The 6633-nt window shown below is 43.8% G+C and overlaps 1 pseudogene; it reads right to left on the bottom strand.

The window, feature by feature from the left end:
• Positions 1-2867: 2867 nt before the first annotated feature.
• LOC135875290 (U2 spliceosomal RNA) lies at positions 2868-3040 on the bottom strand (annotated as a pseudogene).
• Positions 3041-6633: the final 3593 nt, after the last annotated feature.

Here is a 6633-nt window from a genome sequence, read left to right as displayed (position 1 = left end):
CATACTGAAAGGTGAACTGTCAGGCTGGAGGGAAGTTACTAGTGGAAGTCCTCAGGGATTGGTTTTGGGACCAATCTTATTTAACATTTTAATTAATTACCTTGGGAGGTAATTCCAAAAAGTGGGAGTGCCAATAAAATTTTCATATAATAAAAGGTTGGGAGGTATTACCAATACAGAGGAGGATCAGAATATCATACAAGAAGATCTGGACAACCTTGAAAAAACTGGAGTAAAAATAATGGGATAAAATTTTATAGCACAGAGTGCAAGGTCATGCACCTAGGGGCTAACAACAAGATTTTTTGCTAATCTGGGGATGTATCAGTTGGAAGAGACAGAGGAGGAGAAAATCATGGATGTATTGGTTGATCACAGGATGACTATGAACCGCCAATGTGATATGGCTGTGAAAAAGGCTGATGTTTCAGTCGAGGTGTTTCCACAAGAGATAGGGAAGTGTTAGTACCATTATACGAGGCATTGGTGAGACCTCATCTGGAATATCTTGTGCAGTTCTGGTCTCCAAAGTTTAAGATTAATTCAAACTGGAACAGGTGCAGAGAAGGGCTACTAGGATGATCTGAGGAATGGAAAACATACCTTATGAGAGGAGACTCAAGAAGCCTAACCAAAGAAGGCTGAGGGAATATTTTATTCCTCTCTATAAACACATCAGAGGGATAAATACAAGGAAGGAAGAGACATTATTTAACTTAAGCACAAATGTGGACACAAGAACAAATGGCTATAAACTGTCCATCAACAAGTTTAGGCTTGAAATTAGATGAAGGTTTCTAACCATCAGAGAAGTGAAGTTCTAGAACAGCTTTCCAAGGGGAGCAGTGGGGGCAAAATACCTAGCTGGCTTCAAGACTGAGCTTGATAAATTTATGGAGGGGATGATAAGATGAGACTGTCTACAATGGCATGTAGCTGATTGGTGACTGCGGGCAGCAAATATCTCCAACAACTGGTGATGGGACACTAGATGGAAGGGCTCTGAGTTACTTCAGACAATTCTTTCCCAGGTCTTGATGTTAGACACTGAGCATGTGGGCAAGACCTATCTGACTGCTATATTTGGGGTTGGCAAGTGTGACAAAGCTCTGTCCTTTTCTCCATGGGTCCTGCATTTCCTGGAGGATTTCACTAGCCTCAGAGGCTCACTGTGACCCTCCACATAGCCCTTGTCTTTCTAGAGGCAAAGGTCACAGCCTACTGAGCCATTTTCATCATAAGCCAGCAAGGGAGGAGAGGAGAAGCTACCCTCCCTTGCACACTCTTTGTTGTCTCCCAGTCTCAGTGATTAATTGGGGGGCGGGGAGGCAAAGGGGGGAGCCCGGGCCCACCCTCTACTCCAGGCTCCAGCCCAGGGACCCTTATAGTATCAGCTATGATAGCTGACTTTTTAGAAACAGGATACATACAATTCCCTGGGCCACTTCTCCACACTTCTCCGGCAGCCCCCACTTCCTCAATATCCACTTCACCCTTACCTCAGGGCCTCCTTCCTTGTGCCTGATATGGTTTATACCGTTCAGTCTCTCCAACAGCATGGCTTTCTCTTACAGCTCCTGGCACATGCCCCCACCTGACTAACTGGGAGGTTTATAACTAGTTTCAACCAGCCCCTGATTGGCTTCAGGAGTCCCAATCAACCTAGCTGTCCTCCCTGCCTTCTGGAAAGATCTTAGTTGGCCCCAGGTGTCTTAATTGATCTGAAGCAGCTGCCATTTGCTTATCCTGCTAACAGGGATTTGTTTAGCCTGTGGCTAATATATCTGTCTCCCACTACTTTACTATAGCCATCTGGCCTTGCCCCGTTACACAAGGAATTAGTCCCTGGGTCAGATTGGCAGATACCATGAGGGTTTTTCACCTTCCTTTGCAGCATGGGACACTGGTCACTTGCAGCTTTAAACGAATGTAAATGGTGGATTCTCAATATGGTTATGTATCTATTGCAGGAGTGGGTGGGCAAGGTTCTGTGGCCTAAATGTGCAGGAGGTCAGATTAGATAATAATGATGGTCCCTTCTGGCCTTAAAGTCTATGAGTCTGTGGGGAACTTAGACACAGAGAGATTAAGCAATTTGCGCAGAGTCACAGAAGAAGCCAATAATACTGTTTCCTCTGGTTTAATACTGAATCAATGCCCTAGTATGATATTAGTGGACACTGTGGTATTGGAGGTGCTTGTCTTTTAGGATATATATGAAACTGGGACCCTGACTACTAACAATCTCATTATTATTTCTGCAAGAAGAGAGATGTTAATTACAATCTGGGTCAAAGGTATTACCATCATTCTGCCTACAAAACGTTTCTGTTTGATAAAGTATGATTTGTAATATTTAGCTGCAATTGTAGATGCCTGAGCTTTGGGAACCACAGTACCAGGATTCTATCCCAGCTCCTGGTTTCTGTGCCCGTATGTAGTGTAGTGGAGCAGATACTCACCTCAGTCAGGAAAGGATAAAAGAGTTCCTCTAGGCAAAATCAGCTTCAACCCAGCACACATGTGAGGCTTAGCTACCCTGAACATGGGCAGGTCCTTAAAAGGGACGGTCCTTGCTCATTTCCGGGTGCCGATTTGGAAGGAGCAGGACTGCAGCTCAGAGCTTTCCAGCCCCTGGAAGCAGGGATTGCTGACTAGGATAATGACGCGAGAGCCTTGGCTGCCTGTGCCTTCTCAAATAGGAGGAGGGCTGGTACTCCTCCCCCCCCCCTTTGGTTTTCTGAAGGCCTAGGACTCTTGTTTCAGGTGCAGAAGCACACCCACTTTTTGCTTGGATGACTTTAACTCCCCCTATCCTTCCTTGCAATAGGTTGATGCCCTGTACAGCACAGCCGGAGGGCTGTGCCTTGGACTCTGAGACAAGAACAATGCCTACCCTCTCCTCAGGTGGGTGCTAGAGAGGTACAACCTACTACAATAGTAATTTAATATATAGTCCTCAGATAGAGGACGTATCAGATATTAAACTGATAAGAACAGATACTACATATATCTGATGTTGCAGACAGGGACAAGTTATAACTTCCTGTCTATTATTAATGCTGTGCATGTTACACCACAGTGCTAGAAGAATGATTCCCTTACAAAGTCTATAAAAAACTTTGAGAGCCTTTGGGATGAAAGCTGCTGTATAAAGGGCAAGATACTGCAATTTTATTCAGCTGTTTGTAGAAATTTGTTTGTAGTCCCTCTAGTACACAAATCTTTTCCAAAAGGTCAAAAAACAATTAAATGCCAATGGCTTTATCCCCTCTGATTTAGCAACAGAGCCTATAGGGATTTATTAACCAATGCCTATTCAGGGGAAAGCATTACAGTTACATTATTTTGTATTCTTCTGAGTACACTTAAAAAGTTTGCAGACAATACCCAGCTGGGAGGGGTTGCAAGTTCTTTGAAGGATAGGATTAAAATTCAAAATGATCTGGACAAACTGGAGAAATGATCTGAAGTTAATAGGATGAAATTCAATGAGGACAAATACAAAGTACTGCACTTAGGAAGGAACAATCAGTTACACTGTCCATACATACAAAACACAAAATGACTGCCTATGAAGGAGTAATGCAGAAAGTTTTCAAGTACATAACAATTTGTTACAAGGAGGAGGGAGAAAAATTGTTCTCATTAACCTCTGATGAAAGGACAGAAAGCAACAGGCTTAAATTGCAGCAAGGGTGGTTTAGGTTGGACATTAGGAAAAACTTCCTGTCAAGGTATTTAAACACTGGAATGAATTGCTTAGGGCAGTTGTGGAATCTCCATCAATGAAAAAATGTTAAGAGCAGGTTAGACAAACACCTGTCAGGGATGGTCTAGGTATTACTTAGTCCTGCCATGAGTGCAGGGGACTGGACTAGATGACCTCTCAAGTTCCATTCCAGTCCTACAATTCTATGATTTTATAATGCTTCTTTCCAACTACAAAACCAATTACCGTATATACTTGATCATAAGCAGGTTCGTTTATAAGCCGACCCCCCCAAGCTGGATAAGTAAAAATGGAAAATTTTAATAACATGTTCATAAGCCGACCCTATAATTTAGGGGTCAGCAAACTTTGGCTCCCGGGCCATCAGGATAAGCTGCTTGGGGGCCGAGATGGTTTGTTTACCGTGAGTGTCCACAGGCACAGAGGTTAAACAAAGTGTCCCGGCGCGCCAGCTGCTTACCCTGATGGGCTGGGACAGCAACTAATGGGGAAATTTTGGGGGAGGGAGAAGCTGGGAGTCAGGGGAGTAACCTCTGTAACCACCCCCCACATGACCCTAGCCGGGGACCCCCACACTCTCCCCATCCCATTCCTTCCCATCTTATCTGGGGAGGGCCAGGGGAGGATGTCTCTGACCTGGCTGAAGCTGCTCCGGCAGGCTGGGCAGCATGGCCGCAGCCTGCTCTGGTGGGCCAGATCGGGCAGCGTGGCCACATGTTCCAGCGGGCTAGGCCGGGCAGCACAGCTGCAGCGTGCTCCGGGGGGCCGAGCGGCGTGACCACAGCCTGCTCTGGGGGATGGGGCCGAGCAGCACGGCTGCAGCCTGCCAGCCCCGGAGCTGCAGCTGCTTTGGAGGCTGGGGGGAGAGCAGCGTGGCCAGAAGTGGAGAGACTCTGGCCCTGCCTCTTCCCTTCTGTCTCTGCTGGCTGTGCTGCCTCTCCTTGCCCCCTCTGTTGGGGGAGGGGCTGTGTCCCGCCTCTCCCTCTCTATACCTGTTCATAAGCCGACCCCCTGCTCTGGTGCTTCCCTTTTTTACTAAAAAAATTCGGCTTATGTACAAGTATATACGGCAGTTAAGTAAAGCATGCAACATCCATAGGCTATTACCCCTTAGTGCTGTGGAGTTTCAGTGAGAATTGTTATCTGGACAGGGTGATATACTGAGATTTATTGCTGAGGAGGATGGAGCTGAAGATAGAAAGGAGACACAAAAACATTTTCCTGGATTATATTTCTCTCCATTTATAAACAAGAGAGTGTTGTCTAGTGGTTAGAACATGAAAGTACCAATGAGTACTGTTCTGTTCCTGATAAGATGGCGTTATAATAATATTTATTCCACAGGTGTACTGTGATGATACTTAGTACAGTACTTTGATATCAAAGGAAAGGCATTTCATCCTATAAGGCCTCAACATTTTAAAAAAGGTAAACGGGATGACCAGGGTAATCATAGGTCTGTCAGTCTGACATTGATCCCAGGAAAGAAAATGGAATAGTTCCTATGGGACTTGATTAATAAAGAATTAAAGGAGGTTAATATAATTAATGCCAATCAGGATGAGTTTATGGAAAATAGATCCTGTCAGACTAAATTGATATTTTTCTTTGATGAGATTATAAATTTGGTTGATAAAGGTCACAGTATTGATGTAATATGCTGAGACATCCGTACGGCATTTGAGTTGGTGCTGAATAATATTTTGATTAAAAAATGAAAAAGATATACAACTAACATGGCATACTTTAAATGGATTAAATACCGGCTAACTGATAGGTCTCAAAATGTAATTGTAAATAGGGAATCATCACTGAGCAGGTGTGTTTCTAGTAGGGTCTTGCAGGGGTCAATTCTTGGCCCCACACTGTTTAACGTTTTTATTAATAACTAGGAAGAAAACACAAAATCATCCTGATGAAGTTTGCAGATGACTGAAAAATGAGGGGAGTGGTAAATAATGACGGGCATGCCACCTATTCAGAGTGATCTGGACAGCGTGGTAAACTAGGCTCAAGCAAACAATATGCATTTGGAAAAAGGTATATATTTAGGAACAAAGAACCCAGACCATATTTACATGACTGGGGACTCTATCCTGTGAAGCAATCACTCTTTAAAAGATTTGGGGATCCTTATGGATCATCAGCTGAATGTGAGTTCTTATTGTGACACTGTAGCCAAAAGGGCAAAGGCAATCCTTGGATGCACAAACGGGGGACTCTCAAGTAGGAACAGAGAGGTTATTTTACCTCGGTATTTAGCACTGGTGTGTCCATTGCTAGAATACTGCGTCTAATTCTGGCATCCACAATTCAAGAAGGATGTTGATAAATTGGAGAGGGTTCAGAGAAGAGCCATGAGAATGATTAAAGGATCAGAATACAAGCTTTATAGTGACAGATTCAAGGAGTTCAATCTACATAGCTTAACAAAGAGGTTATAGTATGAGATGAACACAGTCTATAAGTATCTACCTGGGGAACAAATATTTAATAATGGACTCTTTAGTCTAGCAGGAAAAGGTATGACATGATCTATTAGCTGGAAGTTGAAGCTAGACTGGATAAGGAATATATTTTCTAACAGTGAGAGTAATCAATATTCAAATAACTTACCAAGGTAATGGGGGATTTTCCTTGACTAACAATTTTTAAATCAAGATTGGATGTTTTTCTAAAAGACATGCTCTAGGAATTATTCTGAGGGAAGTTCTTTGGCCTGTTTTATACAGCAGGATACACTTGATGATCACAGGGGCCTGGTCATCTATGAATAATGAGCAGCAGCATAATGGCCAAGTAGAAATTTGGCTGTGCCCTGCTCTGCACTCCCAGGGGTGGGGACAAATATTTAGGCAAAAAGAGTCTGCTCCCCAAGCAGCAGACTGAGGCCTGGTCTA

The sequence above is a fragment of the Emys orbicularis genome, chromosome 2 (genome assembly GCF_028017835.1).
Source record: "Emys orbicularis isolate rEmyOrb1 chromosome 2, rEmyOrb1.hap1, whole genome shotgun sequence".
NCBI lineage: Eukaryota > Metazoa > Chordata > Testudines > Emydidae > Emys > Emys orbicularis.
The sequence above is the reverse complement of the archived record's forward strand: the minus strand, read 5'-3'. Positions and strand labels throughout refer to the sequence as shown.